Source organism: Pogona vitticeps, chromosome 3, assembly GCF_051106095.1.
Source record: "Pogona vitticeps strain Pit_001003342236 chromosome 3, PviZW2.1, whole genome shotgun sequence".
NCBI lineage: Eukaryota > Metazoa > Chordata > Lepidosauria > Squamata > Agamidae > Pogona > Pogona vitticeps.
The window spans coordinates 255,391,994-255,408,968 of record NC_135785.1 but is presented as its reverse complement, the minus strand read 5'-3'; the positions used below and the strand labels follow the sequence as shown (position 1 = coordinate 255,408,968).

The window sequence follows — 16,975 nt, the reverse complement described above, 5'->3', positions numbered from 1 at the left end:
CTAGGTTGTCCATTACTGCTTTTCACCCGCTGCATTGTGGTTCCTCTGGGCCCTACTGATCACAGTCTCCTACTCACAATAAGCCTCTGCCATGAAGAGGAGAGGGGATATTTTGTGGGTCTCACTAACTGGACTACTGCAGAAGATTTTGCTTTACTGTCTGCAAAATGTAATGCCAAATGAACCTTATCTTTAAGGTGCTATTAATCTCTCTGTAATTGGGAAACTGTGAATTGTAAGCAGTAGATTTCTGAGTTGTTGCATACCTGAATACTGTTTGCACTTAATTATCATATAACATACACATTTCCCCGTAGTGCTTAATTTTAAATTTTGTTCTAAGTGACTTGAACATCCAGAAAGTTGCCTTTTTGTGTGCTGCAAAATGACAGACAGTCTTAAGCATGTTTTTCCAGGAAACTCCAGTAATTAACAATCCAACAAAATTTCCATTGGGCAGAATCTGAGATATTGCCTTTAAAATGATTTTAAAATATAGTAAAATGAAGAGTCTGATCAGACCACCTATTTCAGATAAACTCGGAAGTATAAGAAAATAGAAAGAAGGTTTGCACAATATCAAGTCCATTGAAAACAGGATGAAGTCAGACAGCTATTCCTTTTTAAACTAATTCACCAGGCTATTTGAGATGCATTTGTGTGGAGTTTCTGGGATTACCAATGATTGTTGAATTCCCAGAGAACAAGGTACTTCACTGAGTAAAAAGGGTTTCATATACAGTATATATTTCATATGTATATTTTAAAGAGTTTTTTTTTAAAGGAATGCCCTGCAGCTCTCTGAAGAGTTCAGTTAAGTCAGTGGTTCTTAACTTTGGGTTACTCAGGTGTTTTTGAACTGCAACTCCCAGAAACCCCAGCCAGCACAGCTGGTGGTGAAGGCTTCTGGGAGTTGCAGTCCAAAAACACCCGAGTAACCCAAGGTTAAGAGCCACTGAGTTAAATGACCATCACAGGTTCTCTCTGCTTCAGCTTTAATGTTGTTGTGACTTGGTTCTCTTTCCCTGGTGGAGGCAGCTCCAAACTCAGAACTAGAGACTGTTTTACTTTAAATAAAATGTTTTTATTCAACAAAACTGGGAGCTTCTCTACAACTACTTCAGAAGGGTCCACTTTCAGGTTCAGCACTTGGAATTTGAACCAAACCATTTTGACGAACAGTACACACCTTGGTACCTAGCGCAGGTGGCTCTCCCATAGCTCTCCTCCTCAGACTCCTGGCAAAAGGGTCGATGTGGAACGGAGCACAGGCTGTGGAGCCCGACTCCCTCCATGGGCTCTCCCTCTGTTCCTCCCAGGTCTTCCCATCTTTGCAGATTGCGTCTGGTCTTTAGTCCCCTTTTCCTGGAGAAGTTGCCATCCTCCCCATGGGGTTTGACCCCACTCCTGATACCCTCTCCCTCTTTCAAAAAGCCTGCGCTGCCTTCTTTCCCTTTCCCCTCGCAAGGAAGGCTTATGGTGAGGATGATGGCATCTTTGCCTTTCCATCTCTTCTTCTGGTACCCATAACGGTACCAGCTCCCCGGTCCGTGGGTTTTCCTTCGTGATCCACTCCCTGCTTTCAGACAACTCTGGAGGTTGAGGCTTTCCCCCTGTATCCTTTTTCCTTTCCCCTTATTTAATGTTTCCTTGTTCCTACTCCTCACACAACTGTTTGTATTTCTTGGCTACCTTTAGAGTGATGGACTCTTCCTTCCTTCCTTTTTCTTCCACTGTTACATCTCACTCTTTTCCTCCTCATCCCTCTCTTCCCCTTTTATCCGTTTGTCCTTCAGGCGCCTCCACCTCTGTCGGTTATTCTTTTTCCTGGCTTTCTGTTGAGCCTGGGTTGTTGGGAGAATCTAGGCCTCCATCTCCATGCTGACATCTATTGGGGAACGAGAAGTCTCCTAACCTTCTGTTTCTAAAGGAAGAGAGGGAAAGGACTTGCTGACAGGGAGACTTGTCGCCCTACCTACCTTCTCAGAATTGGATTACCTTTTTTTTTTAAGAGAAGAATCCATACTAACGATGAATACATGCAAAAATCATATTTGTTTTTTTTTTAGTGAAGTTGCTACAAGATGACGATTTTGATAAAGCATACCTTTCTTTCTTGGCAACAACCTTGTTTTCGTTTGACATAATCACACGGTACTTGTATGCTTTGGCTAGTTAAAAAAGGCTTTTCATGTACGTGCCTGAAACGGAATTTTTTATTTTTATTTTATTTTTTATTTTATTTTATTTAGGAAAGGGAAGGTTTAAGACTTGGTTGCATAGGATGTGGACTTAGGGTTGTGTTTTACAGGGAAGTCTGTTGAGAGTTCACAGGAAGTAGACCAGAAATATAATTATGCAAAAGCTGCAGACTTATTTAGAGCTTCCTGTTCACTGATGAAAGACACACAAAAATTTGAACTTCAATTACCAGACCTAAATGTGCAAGAGGGCTGTGTTAGTTCCTGAGCTTTCTGAACCTGAAATTGCAACCATGCTAAAATGATAGCATAATTAAAGATGGTATTATTCAATGCCATGCCGCCATGGGAACAATATGAGAGTAACTGTAGTTGGCCTAAAAGACTATCTTTGTTCTGGCCCGCCAGAGGACAAAAAAGAGGGCAGTGCTTTAGAAAAACGTCTTATTGTCATGGCCAAGCCTCTAGAATTACAGCACTGAAATTAAGCATTTCACTTTTTAAAAGGTGAGACTACTGGGAGTTTGAGCACTATCAATTTGAATTGTAAAGTACAGGTAGAACAAAACCTGATCTTTCCCAGATGTAATGCATTAAAAACTAGCCTTCATTTATTGGTAGGGTGGCCACTAACACATAATCAAAAGGGTGGATAAAACAGGACACTGATCTGCAGAAAACTGTATCTGCTAATTTATATGTACAGGTACAAACTTAGAAGTGATTTTTATAGATAACAGGTGTGCCCACTGGGCGTGCTGTCCAGGTGCTCACGATGGATGTCTTCTGCAATCCTTTCAAATGGAGGACTGACATTTGTCTTTCCTGTTTGTCAGTCAGAATGGTGGATAACAGACTCCCCCCCCCCAACCATGTATAATATGTTGTAAAATCCATCTTGCTTTTTTGGCACGTTGATTCAGAAAACCAAGCTACCACATGGTGAGTTTGAACATCTGGATAGGCTCAAAATTTGCTTTAAAAAGTGTTAAGAGCTAGTTCCTTACAAATTGTTCACATTTCAAGGACTACTGCTCATTTGCAACTGTTGCACATTGAGATTTATAAGAAATTACTATAATATTTCCTGGATCCATTCATCCTAAAATCTTTTATACTTAATTTGTTTCTAAAATGCAAATACCTGGAACAGTATTAGCATTACTCTGTTATAAAATTGTGAACTTCTGATTTTATTGTTATGGTAAATTTAAAAAATGGAAAGAGGCTTGTTAGAAAGATTTTTTAATACAGAGGAGTATATAATGCCACTATAACTAACCACCTGTTCTTATAAAATATCCAGACTTAGAATTAATAAGTTACAATTGATGAGTTGTTGTTCAGTCGTTAAGTTGTGTCCGACTCTTTGTGACCCCATGCACCAGAGCACGCCAAGCGCTCCTGTCTTCCACTACCTCCCAGAGTTGGGTCAAATTCATGTTGGTCGCTTCGGTGACACTGTCCATCCATCTCGTCCTCTGTCATTCCCTTCTCCTCTTGCTGTCACATTTTCCCAACACCAGTGACTTACTTATGCTTCATTTCTCCAGTAAATATAGCTAAATTACGTTGCAGTTGTGGGTCTGGCCCTTGGAACCAGCCTATCCACTCACGCACCAACATCCCTCTCTTCTCGCCATTGTGGAGGTAGCTCTACTGTCTCCCTGCTCTTCTGGCCGGTCAGCAGCCATGTGGGGAGACTTTCCTCCTGCCCTCTGCCTGGGGTGGCCAGCTGAGCCAAGAGACGATGGAGCAATTGGCAAGAAGAGGGGGAGGCTGGTGGAATGTGAGTGGACGGGCCAGTTCCAAAGGCCAGACTCACATTAGGAGCATCTGGGATGGGGATATTTTGTATGAATATCCCCATATCTAGTTGTAATTCAAAAGGGACAACTTCTTTTACAATCTAACTTTGTACAGTGGTGCCTCGCTTAATGGCGATAATGCGTTCCAGGAAAATCGCTGTTAAGCGAAAACATCATAAAGCGAAAATAAAAAGCCAATTGAAACGCATTGAAAACTGTTCAATGCGTTCCAATGGGCTAAAAATTCACCATCCAGCAAAGATCCTCCATACGGCGGCCATTTTCATTGCCTGTATAGCGAGGAATCCGTCCCTAAACACAGCGGGGAGCCATTTTAATTACCTGGTGGCCATTTTGAAACTGCCGATCAGCTGTTAAAAAAACATCGTTTTGCGAAGAATTGGTTCCCGAAGCAGGGAACCGATGATCGCAAAGCGAAAAAACCCTATTTAGACCATTGTTTTGCAGTTGCAAAAGCGATTGCAAAAACGTTGTCGTGAAGCTGATTCATCATAATGCGGGGTAATCGTAAAGCGGGGCACCACTGTAGTTACTTTTATAGTTGCAGTGATGGTTGTGTTGCTTTCCAAACTTTGAAACTGTCATATGTTAAGTTCACAATATTGGCAGAAACAAAGGCATAATTCCTTCTTCCCTCATGTTCGCTTCATGCACTTGTTTATTATCCATGTGTGCATGTTTCCACCACTTGCTCTGCTTTTCTCATAAATAATTGTGGTAATTGTAGACTGAGGCCCAAGAGCAGACAATGACAGGGAAGTGAGAAAACTGTGAAGAAACTATAGGAGAATCTCCACACATTAGTAGAAATAGAAGCAGTCTTAAATTCCAAGTTAAAAGAATGAATTTGGAAACCACTTTGTATTGACCTCTCTGTCCAAAATTAGTCACAGATAGCTGCATGATTAGCTCATAATAGAGAAAGTTGCAACTGCATGTTTGGATGCAGTGTATTTGACATTTAATGAACTTAAGTGGATTATAGTCCGGTGAAGCTCCATGGCATCAACGTTTACCATACCTGTTTTTTCCCTAGCGAGATTGATCTGGAGGGGATTACTTTTGGAAATAGCAGTAATCCCTAAACAAAACTTTAGAGTGGTAGGCATTGTGTTACCCAGTCCTAAATTTTGTTGTTCAAAACATGGTGAAACAGAGTGACCAATTATGCTTCTTCAACCAAAAGGAAAGTTATAGCTAAAAATAAAAAGAAGAGCCGAATATTCCATAAAAGTTGAATGTGCTAATCTTAAATATAGTTGTAAATTTAAAAATAATGATAATGAAGAGTGTAAGCTGGTGACTTGTGGGCCTTCAAAATCTGTTGATTCAAAGTGTCCTGCCACCCTTTGTAATGGTTCTTTACTTCCAAGTTTCTCCATCAGAAATATACATACCACTGGGACACAAGAATAGGTGGCATGTGGGGGAGTTTCTAACCGTTTATTCTTCCTTGATTCCCCTAGCCTCCTGGGGCGATCTTCTACCCTGACGGTCAAGGGTTATCCATCCATGTGCCTTCTGCATGCTAGTAGTAATTTTGAAAACACCGTGTTCCCTGTAATCCTCCTATTTCTCCTGCACACCAGTTGAACTATAAATAGGGAAACATATACTGTACTGTATGTCTTTCTTGGAAAAGAGTGTTTCCTCCTTTCATTGTGAAACTTAGGTTCTTTGATAACGCAAGTTACGGTACATTATGTTGAGAACCACTGATTTGTTTATTTATTTTAAACAGGGATCAGGGATCCCTTCAAACAGAGGATGCCTTCAAGTACAGTCTTCTGAAGCAGTCTTCTGTTTGAAGAATGATTTGGTCATAATATGGCTTAAAATAGATAAATATTAAAAGATCTGGCTAGAAGAAAGATCATAGGTCTTGAATTTGCTTGCCAAGCGTTAGCACCAGGACAGCACCCTTTAAACAGAAGATTGCCCTCTGTAAATTGCCCTCGCTTGGTTGCACCAGTGTCTCAGGTGGGTTTGTGAGAACAGGAGACAGGACCTTCACCATCGCTTCTCCAGAGCTGCGGAACTGTCTCCTACCGGAAGCCAGGCTGACTTCCTCTTGGCTGTCTTTTTGCAAGCAGGCAAAGATCTTTCTTCTTAAAGCCAGCATGTGTCCGTTACATGTATGCCTATGAAGGTTTTTATTTAAGGGGCTGATAATGTCTTTTTATGTTTTTAATACAATTTTCCAAATTATATAAGCTGAATTTTAATATGATGCCTGTTTAATTGCTTTTTAATATTGTATAATTTATTACATAGCTTTTATATTACGTATGTTTTAATATTGTACGCCATTTGGGGTTCTGTTTCGGAGAAAGGTGGATATAAATAATAAATTGAATGATGAATGAATGACTACTCTGCAATCACAGATATGTACAGCTTAGTCAGAAATGTGATGGAATTGGGGGCAGAAGTTGAAGGAAGGTCTGGGCAGCTGGGGAGGTGCCCTCAAGTTGCTTCTTCTCTAACCAGACTCACAAGGAGAAAGATTTGGACTTTCTTCCTATTCTGTAAGATTTCAGAACCAAAACTTGACACTGAGAGGTGTTTCCCTGTGATTCCCCAGTGGGTGTCCCCTTTGTGTAACAGCTGCAAACTAGTAAAGCAAAGTGTGCTGCCTATATACTGCCCCATAATGCTTTAAGAACTCTACCTGAGTCTGGGATAGAACTCAGGTCACAAGCAGAATCTTCGCTATACTACTACATTTTGACCACAACTCTATAAGGCTCCAAGTACTCCTTTATAATAGTAGAACTTCAAGCCATTCATTAATTTAGTGATTGAAGATCATGCACAGATAATAAGATTTGTTTCTTCATGCAACATGGAGTCAAACTTTGGCATTATTGCCACAAGATGTACTGATAGCCACTATCTTGGATTATTTTTTAAAAAGAGACCAAATAAATTCATAGGGATAAAGCTGTTGGTGGATATTATTAGGAATAGACCTCAACAGATGGAAAACATTGACATCTGAGTGTTCAGCCTGGAGGCAGGCGGTGCAGCATGGCCTCTCCCAATTTGAAGGTACAGTTGTCCAGCAGACCGAGGCAAAGAGGAAGTCCCGAAAGCAGCCAAATCAGGGAGCTGGACAGGGGACAGATTGTATTTGTCTTCAGTGTGGAAGGAATTGTCACTCTCGAATTGACCTTCTCAGCCACAACTAGACGTTGTTCCAAGACCTCTATTCAGAGCACGTTACCATAGTATCTTGAGACTGAAGGATGCCTACTACTACTGGATATTAGTAGAACATAACTCCTATTAGTATTATTGCTGGGGGGATACAAGTAGGAGAATCGTAAGGCATTCATGTTGTTCTTGTGAGCTTCTTGTGAGCATCTTAACCTGTGTTGGGACAAAATGTTGTCCAAGAAGGCCCATTGGATTGATCCAGTAAAACTCTTCTTATTGTCATCAAGAGTGTCAAACCCACAGTGGTGCCTTGCAAGACGATTTTAATTCGTTCCGCAGAAATCTCTGTCTTATGAAAACATCGTCTTGCGAAACGTGATTCCCCATTGGAATGCATTGAAACCTATTTAATGCGTTCCAATGGGGAAAAAAGATCACTGTCTTCCGAAAATCGTCCATAGAAAACATCATCTTGCCAAATGCAGTTCCCCATAGGAACGCATTGAAATCTATTTAATGCGTTCCAATGGGGGGGGGGAATCGCTGTCTTGCGAAAATCGTCCATAGACAACACCATCTTGCCGAATGCAGTTCCCCCATAGGAATGCATTGAAATCTATTTAATGTGTTCCAATGGGGGGAAAAATCTCTGTCTTGCGAAAATCGTCCATAGAAAACACCATCTTGCCGAATGCAGTTCCCCATAGGAATGCATTGAAATCTATTTAATGCGTTCCAATGGAGGAAAAATCGCTGTCTTGCGAAAATCGTCCATAGAAAACATCATCTTGCCAAATGCAGTTCCCCATAGGAATGCATTGAAATCTATTTAATGTGTTCCAATGGAGGAAAAATCACTGTCTTGCGAAAATCGTCCATAGAAAACATCGTCTTGTGAAACGCAGTTCCCCATAGGAATGCGTTGAAATCTGTCGTATTGGGGAAAAGCAATCCTCTCACCTGCACTGCCTTTGGAAATGCAGTGGGTCTCAGATCGCCTTCCCCCTCTTTCTCTCTCCAGCAGCAAAGAAAGAGGGTGAAAGGAGTCAAATCAGCTCCCTGGCTCTTGATCATGGTGACTCCTTTTGCCCTGATCCTTTGCCACTGGGGAGAAAAAGAGGGAGAATGCAATACAAGACATCACCAGGACTTGCTGCCTTTGCAATAGGTGCTGATGAGGGAAAAAGAGATCAAAAGGATTATAAAAAGACCAGGGAAAGCACAAATGCAACCCCCCACTACCATAACTATGCAGTTGAGTTCCCCACATTTGGGGAAATCACAGGGATCAGCACACCTGAAATGCAATGGATGAGCCTCACCCTGGGAAAACCACTTTTGTGACCATGGCATTTCCCCTCCAAGGTATGAGTTGGAGTGGCCCTTGCACCTCCTGCCCCCTTCTGTGCCCTGCCTCCCCAAGGCATGGTGGCCCCCTGGCTGCACCTCCCACTCAGTACAGGGCTGCACAGCCTCAGTGCCACCAGAGGCCAAGAGAGCGCCTCAGTGTTTTGGGGTGCCCCATGGGACCCCCATCAGGCTGGGTGTTCCTCCCACAATCCTCTAGTGCACAGGTATTAGCATAAGGTATTGGCATATATATTAGCATATAATCGTCTTGTGAGGCACCACTGTATTTCCCGTCTGTCTCTTTTGTGCAGTCTCCTAGGGAGTCAGGAAAAGGGCATGTTATCCTGCTCACCGTCCAGTGTTCTCCAGTTAAAAGTTGTTTTTTGTTGTGCAGGAATAGCAAAGCTGAAGTTCCATCCTGTTGGGTACTTAGCTGGCTCTTTCCCTTCCCTGCATGTAGAAGGCAGCAGATGGAGCAGTAGGCTGATTGGGGGGGGAGAAATTTATTCGCTTTTTTTGTTTACTGTGACTTGGTTCAAAATGTTTTGTGCTGTAAGTTTAAAGTTAGGAAAGAAAATACAAGTAAAAGGCAGAAGTGTTGATCTTTATTGTTCCTTTTGTGTTGTGGTGCATCAAGCTTCTTTGTGATTGTGGCCCTCTTCCCCCACCCGCCACGCCAAAGAAAATGTAGAATAGGTTATGATTGGAACTTTTTGTCCGAAGTTCAATTGTTCTAACTTTTTAATTTTAACAAAATTATCTTATTTAATAGTTTTTCTAAATAGCCAGATCGTTACATGAAGGGGTCTGTGTCTTTTAATGCAGCTATAATAAAACTTAGTTTTTCATTCCCCATAGAAAAATATCTTTTCATTTTATCTTTAAACAATTATTTTGATTCGATGAGTTTCCAAATGCAATCAGCAAGTATAAAATGTTAATTGCTCCGAGGCCTCATTACCCCCAGGAGTTAATTTTATCATATGGTGACAGCTAACGTCAGCTGTACATAGTGGAGTTTCCTGTTCTGGGAAATGTGAGAGGTATTTTAGATTTGTGCTTACTGTGCATTTTGCTTTTTCCTCCCTCCCTCTTCTCCTTACATGTTTTCAGGAAGCTGCTACTTAACAAAAATTGCATGGACTTTGTGGCTTGATAGAAAAATCTGGTTTATGTTACAAAGCAGGCTTACATGAAATGATTGCAAAGTTATTCTGTATGTCTGCCGCTAAAAATCACATCATGCATCCCAACTACTGTGTATTTGTCAGCCGTTGGAAATAAGAGAGATTCTTTGTTTCTACATCATGAATATCTGTAGTTCAGACTTAATTTAACATAAATCCATCATCAAGAAAGGAATAAGAGAGGAACACATTAAGAAAGGGACAGGCACACTTTCAGGTCTTGAGCAGGGACATGTTTAACTCTCAGTGCACTATCTAGATGTGAAATAGAACACAGAGAGTGGAAGGGGTTGGATTTAAGTGCATGGAGCAGTCTTTTGCATTCAGAGATGAGCTTCAGTGCCTGCAAGTAACTTCTGGTTCATTCATTAGAATGATCTCCTAATGAAAATGTTTATTTATTTATCTAAGTGGTTAATGATAAAAATCACAAAACAATCTACACAGCAATTAAATAAGGTCAGTTTTAAAATCACATTTAAGTGTACTGAACATTGTATGGAATGTAAGGTTGATAAAAACTTACAGTAGAAGGCAAAAATACGAACAGGACCATCCATACTAGGTATGGACATAAATGTCACTTTCTCACATTTATGTCCCTACCTAGTATGGATGGTCCTGTTCGTATTGAGTTTTTTCGTATTTGAGTTTTTTTCATTAATTATGATTGAAAACAAACTGAAATGAATTCCTCGCATATCCCTGACTGTTATCCATCTTAAAAAAGGCTTTGTGTATACATTATTCAGTGTTAGGAAAAGTAGTGGGAATAAATTATGTTAATAGTTGCTTGCTCTTCACACTGTATCCAGAACACCACAAATGCAAATGGGAAGACAATATAACAGCAGTTTGGGGGCCTTTCTTTTGATCTCACCATCCTCCTAGACATGGCTAATGAGTACAAGGGAGAGAGGCTTCTTGGTAGCTGCTTCCAGACTTTAGAACTCCCTCCCAGGGGAGACCAGGCTGGCCCCCTCTTTGCTGTCTTTCTGTCAGCAGGGAAGAATCTTTCTGTCCAAGCAGAACTTTGGCCAGTAATTGCCTGCCAACAAAGAGGTTTTAGTGGAGGAATACTGTACAGATTCTGACCCTTCAAATGTGATGGGAAAAGGTTTAATTTTGTTTTAATCAGTTGTTTTGAAGTCTAGTTGTTGTTTTTTTTTAATATTTCACTTTATTGCATTTTACGTATATTTGCCTTTCAATTATTTATTTATTTATTTATTTATTTACTGGCCAGGTATGTAAACCATACCCGGAATTTTATATGGCTACCGGCCACACTTAAAAACACTACACACACACACACACACACACACACACACACACACACACACACACACACACACACACACACACACACACACACACACACACACACACACACACACACACACACACACACACACACACACACACACACACACACACACACACACACACACACACACACACACACACACACACACCATAAACAGAAAATTCACAAGACAATTAAGAACAAATTCTACAAAAACCGATTGCCTCAACTTTTTTTTATAATTTTTTTGAATTCCTTTATTGGGAGAAAGTCAAGGAGTACCTGAAAATGAATAACTAAATTAGCTTGGTTTTTTTTTGTTTTGTTGTGTACCTTCATAATTTTAGTAACCAGAATACCACATTCCATATCTATCATCAGTGATATTATTTGCCTTCTTGATGTAAGTATCGGTTCATCTGGGGCAGGCAACTAAGGCACAAACTGTGTCTGTCCCACTCTGCTGTTGCCTGACATTACTACTGGCCCTGCTATACTGTCCCTCTGGCACTGAAATTTCAGAGTACTCCATCCTCTGGCTTCAGTGTCAAGTTTCTTTTTATGTTGATGGAGGGCAGAAGTTCTTTTTGTTAGTGGAAATACTCTTACGGTGATAAATTGTCATGCAGTATTTCCAGGAGTTCTTCATTGGCCGTTCTGTCCAATATACAGAGGGTTAAACCCAAACTTAACTCTTATAAGTTCCATTAATTGAACGGGTCTACTCTAGTTGGATTGAATTTCTTGCTCTAAATGAACAAAGAGCTATTCCTTTGGGCCAGAAATGGCGCAAGGGGGGAGGAACCCTATCAAATTAATAGCAACCAATCTCACTTGGACCTGAGTTTTTTTAAAAGGAGCTGTGATTGAGCTGACAGCAGTCAGTGCAGTCTGGGAACTATTACGTTTTTGTAAGATTTTGCAGTTACATTAAGTCGAAGGGAGGGCAAATACAATCAAGTTAGCCATGGTAGGTGTTGTTTGAGACTCCTTAATTTTGGAGTCTGGTTACTATCCAAACAACTCCAACCCTGTTCTTGTGGTCTGTGATGTCACTGGACCCCTTTGCTGGAACAGTTAACTCCTCTCTGTTGTTGTCCTAGACTAATTTAAAAGTATTTGTTACACCATTTATTCTCACTGTGAAAAGAACAATATATTTTAGCCTTGTGAAAAGGACTTCTCTGATCCTGGCCATTCCTCCTTTGCATGTATTAATATATCATTCATAACAAGAGTTGTTTATTTTAACGAATTCGTGCTATTACATTTCCTTCTTTAGTGCTTTGATTCAAGATCATTGGAGCGTAAGTGAAATCTTTTTGTGCAGAAAGAATTGCCGTTATTATAGCTTAAAGCCCCCTTTTGCTATCTTTGCACACTTTTCCATCAACAACGTATGCACATAAGTTGCAGTGCTATCTCAGATGAACCCAGTTTGAAGTTCCTTTAATTATTGCAACCATTCGTAGCTGTAAGAAAAGTTGATGACACAACTGCAGCCCAATGCACACGGCCTCTCCATTTACCCTTCCTGCTAGCAGCACATAGTGCCATCTCTCCATATGTTTGGTAGTAAGACTCTCCCCCTGCCTCCTCCTAAATAGTCCTTGATGCGGAACAGCTCATGCAGTGCCACGGGGAAGACTAGCACACTAATCTTCAAAAACACTGCAGACTTAGAAATTACTTGAAAGTCTAGCCTCTAATCTGTTGCACCAAAAAGAATGAAGAGTCTTGTAGAACCTTAAATAATAAGATGTTTTATTTGACATTAGTTCTCAGTAGATTGCACTATTTCAGATATTTCTGCAGAAGTGCCTCTGAAGAAATAGGCTGTAGTCAGTGGAGGTAAAGGTAAAGGTTTCTCTTTACATTTTTAGTCCAGTCATGTCTAACTCTAGGGGGTGGCGGTCATCCCGTTTTCAAGCCATAGAGCCAGCGCTTGTCCGAAGACAGTTTCCATTGTCACGTGGCCAGCATGACTAGGGAACGCCATTTTACCTTCCCACCGAGGTGGTACCTATTTATCTACTCGCATTTGCATGATTTCGAACTGCTAGGTTGGCGAGGAGCTGGGACAATGCGACGGGAGCTCACTCCGTTGCGTAGATTCGATTTTATGACTATTGGTCTTCTGACCCTGCAGCACCCAGGCTTCTGCATTTTAGCGCCACCATGTCCCTCAATGGAGAGTTCTGTCAAATACAACCTCTTCGTGTTTATTGTTCTGCAAGACTCTTCATTGTTTTCATTGTTCTAGATTTTTCCACAATACAGTGGTGCCTCGCATTACGACGTTAATTCGTTCCAGCGAAATCGCTGTAGAACGAAAACATTGTAATGCGAAAAGAAAAAACCCATTGAAACGCATTAAAACCCGTTTAATGCGTTCCAGTGGGCTAAAAACTCACAGTCCAGCAAAGGTCCTCCATAGGGCGGCCATTTTTGGTGGCTGTATTGCAAGGAATCTGTCCCAGAAAACAGCGGGGAGCCATTTTATTTACCTGGCGGCCATTTTGAAACTGCCAATCAGCTGGAGGAAAATCGTCGTTTTGCGAAGAATCGGTTCCCGAAGCAGGGAACTGATCATCGCAAAGGGAAAAAAGCCTATTCAGACCATCGTTTCACGATCGCAAAAGCGATCGCAAAAACATTGGCATAAATGCGATTTCATCATAATGCGGGGCAATCCTAAAGTGTGGCGCGACTGTACCTACTTGGTTGTAGGATGTCACGTTTCCAATCAGTCTTCTCTTTCATTCAGTTTCTTCTGTCCACCATAACAGCTTAACTTTGTCACTTATTCTCCCTTAGAGTCTGTCTTATCTTCATACTTGAAACCCAATATATTTTCCAGTTGGCTGTCTGCACTTCGGGATTATGTGATTTTACATCAGTTTAGCTATATACTTGGAAATGCTTACTCAAGTAACAGCGGATTTCTGTGACTTCTGTGGCAAATTGCCTTACTTGCAATTCTGATTTGACACCCCCCCCATATGTATTTGACCAAGTTAAATGTCCCAGAAAGTGTCCGCACAGAAGGCCTCAGTTTAGTAGTACATACGTTGCTCTTGTGAGGTGCCATCTAGTCCCTCCAAATGAGTGATCTCTTTTTGTCTTCTTAATGTTCAACTGCAGTCCTGCTTTGGCACTTTCTTCTTTCACTAACAGTTGTTTCATGTCATTGCTGCTTTCTTCCAGTAGGATGGTGTCCTATAAATCAATGGTCCCCAATGTTGGGCCTCCAGATGTTCTTGGACTACAACTCCCAGAAGCCTTCACCACCACCTCTGTTGTCCAGGATTTCTGGGAGTTGAAGTCCAAGAACATCTGGAGGCCCAAGGTTGTGGACCACTGCTATAAATGGCTGTAATATAAATGACAGTTAAACCTTGGGTATGCGTTTGCAAGAAATTATACACCACTTAACTCAAGGCTCTGTAAACCAAATGAAATTGTGTTTTTATTCCACTTGTCTCCCTCTTCATATGCAGCAACGACAGAAAAATCCCCAGGGTAAGAGTGGCCCTCACAGTTCTTCACGGCTTTAATATTTGGTCAAGGAAAAGATGAAAACAGATTCAATTCTGGGGAGCATTGTGCTTTCTGCAGCCATGGCATATATTGGGTCTCTATTAGGATTCATTATCAGTCCAATTTTCTGTCCCTCTTTTATGAACGTCACAGAGTGGGAGCCGCTAAATCAATGCCAAAGTTTGGAATGGTTACCTTTTTGGATTACATTTCCCCAAATCCCCCAGCCAATGACTTTGCTAGGCTTGATTCAGAACTCACTTTTGCATTCAACCCTACCAAGAAAGCTAGACCCTAATAAGAATAATTTTCTTTCACTGACTTTTTATTTTTATTTATGTATTTATTTATTTGCTCCTTGTCCTCTGTCCATGTGTTCTGATAGTCATCATTCACAAAAACTACTACTTGTATGAAAAACTGTAATACACTAGCAAAAGACTTGATTAGATCTCAAGTCTTCCTGTCACTTTGGACATCAAGCTATTTTCAGATAAAATTCTACAAAGCACAAGCTATAGACAATCTTTTTTTGGGGGGGGGGGGAAACTATTTCCAAAACACTGAAAGGTCAGCCTGGCTGTGTCTAAATAGCAAATGTTGCCTCCCCCCGGTCCCCCAAATGGAATGAGAGGCATAAGCAGGTTCTCAGCATGGCAGAACAACTCAATAACTTCACACTGAGATGATGATTAGGAGCGAAGTGGAGTCATATGGTCACACGTAATCCCTTTGCAACGCTCAGGCACTCAAACTGAAACTCCCCAGCTCTTTCAGCTTTTTGTAGCCAGGCACTGACAATAAAAATAGGTCTAATTGGTGTGAAGGGTGATGCAGAGAACTCCCCTGCCAAACTGTGTTTTTCAGGATTCTTACAAATGGATTAAAAGTCGTGCCTTTAAGAATTAGGGTTAACAGGGAGAGAGGGAGCAACAGACTTGACCAAAACACAGAAACAGGGGAGGGGAGGGGGTGAACACAAATTCATTTAACCTAATGCTTTAATGGGAAATGCCCTTGAGGAGAGCAGGTGGTTCCTGGTACCTATTGTTTGGCGGTCTGGGGAGCTGCCCTATGCTTGCATTCCTTCCCTCTCAAGAAATCAGGACAGCAATGTCAGGAGCCTAGCTGGTGCAAAGTGTTTGCTATAAAAACTTAGAGAACCAACATTTAAAACAGGTCACAAGATCAGCTGTTTCAACCAGAATCCCAGACATATGATCTCTGACAAATTAAGTCATTGTTGGAAATGGTCTAGTACCAACCACAAACGTTAAGTGAGCAAAGTGATTCTATGGTTGCATCTTTGCTTTATAGCCCTTTAATTATTTTAGCAAGTTTTATTTGGCATGTGCTTTTGTAGTTTATCATGAAAATAATCTCACACTGTCTACCAAAGTTTATGTCAAATTAAACTTGTTTGGCGTAAATCCAGCTGGTACCAGCTATTACAGACCCACTGAATCAGTTGCTGGAGAATAAAATCAACACTTGTGGAAATCACAGCAGCTCAATGAATCTGCTCAAGTTGAAACTACCATCTGTAGTCAGACCACAGACATTAAAGCATTAAACTACAATTTTTTTTCCTTATAGTGGACCAACATTGCTATTCTCCTGAAACTCCTTAAAATGTTAGTTTCAGAAACATTCCTTCCAAAAAGCTGGCCAAATGACGCAATATCGCCACAATCAGTGTGTTTTATGTACTGTGTTGATTCAGCAGGTCAGTACAAAAAACAGAGGTAACTGTATACGGTTTATGCATGTGTCCTAACACTAATATAAAACTGTGCCCTACTTCAATGCACACATTAACAGGGTAAGAGGGTTTTGAGTACTGTATGTCTGAGAAGTGAAGAGTGATGCTGTCAGAAAGCCATACTCACAGCTGAGACACCAGGCTAAAACACCTCCACCCTCTTCAGGAGTAATCGCTGCATCAATAGAAGACAAGGATTAGTTCCAGCAATGGTGATGGTGGAAAAACTTCTGGAGGGCAGCTACTGACAAAGGATCTTTCACAGATAATGATGGTGACACACACACTCACTTTTGTTAGTACTGTGCAGAAGAAGACAATGGTAAATCATTTTGCAGACAAAAATAATGCAGAAGAATTACACAACTTTAACGCTGATAATGAAGAAATTGAATTTTTTTTCTATACCTTTGTTTTGATCGTCAGTCCAAATAGAAGCTTCAGTCAAAAAAGCAGAAGAAAACTAAGACTCGAAAGGTCAGCAATGAAGGAATTAAAAATATCATCAAACATAAGAATGTGTCACTGGATACCAAGATCATCCACACTCTTGTCTTTCTGATCATCATGTATGGGTGAGAAAGCTGGACGGTTAAGAAAGCTCACAGGGAAAAAATGGATTCATTTGAAAGGCAGTGCTG

The 16,975-nt window shown here is 40.9% G+C and overlaps 1 protein-coding gene and 1 non-coding gene across 2 annotated transcripts in view; one reads left to right on the top strand and one right to left on the bottom strand.

Moving 5' to 3' along the window:
• TMEM135 (transmembrane protein 135) overlaps window positions 1-16,975 on the top strand; it is a 197,231-nt gene that overhangs the window by 88,774 nt on the left and 91,482 nt on the right. The gene's annotated exons all lie outside the window — the stretch shown is intronic.
• LOC140706311 (U1 spliceosomal RNA) lies at window positions 8,400-8,562 on the bottom strand. The gene has a single exon (XR_012085950.1). It is a non-coding gene; the product is annotated as a U1 spliceosomal RNA (small nuclear RNA).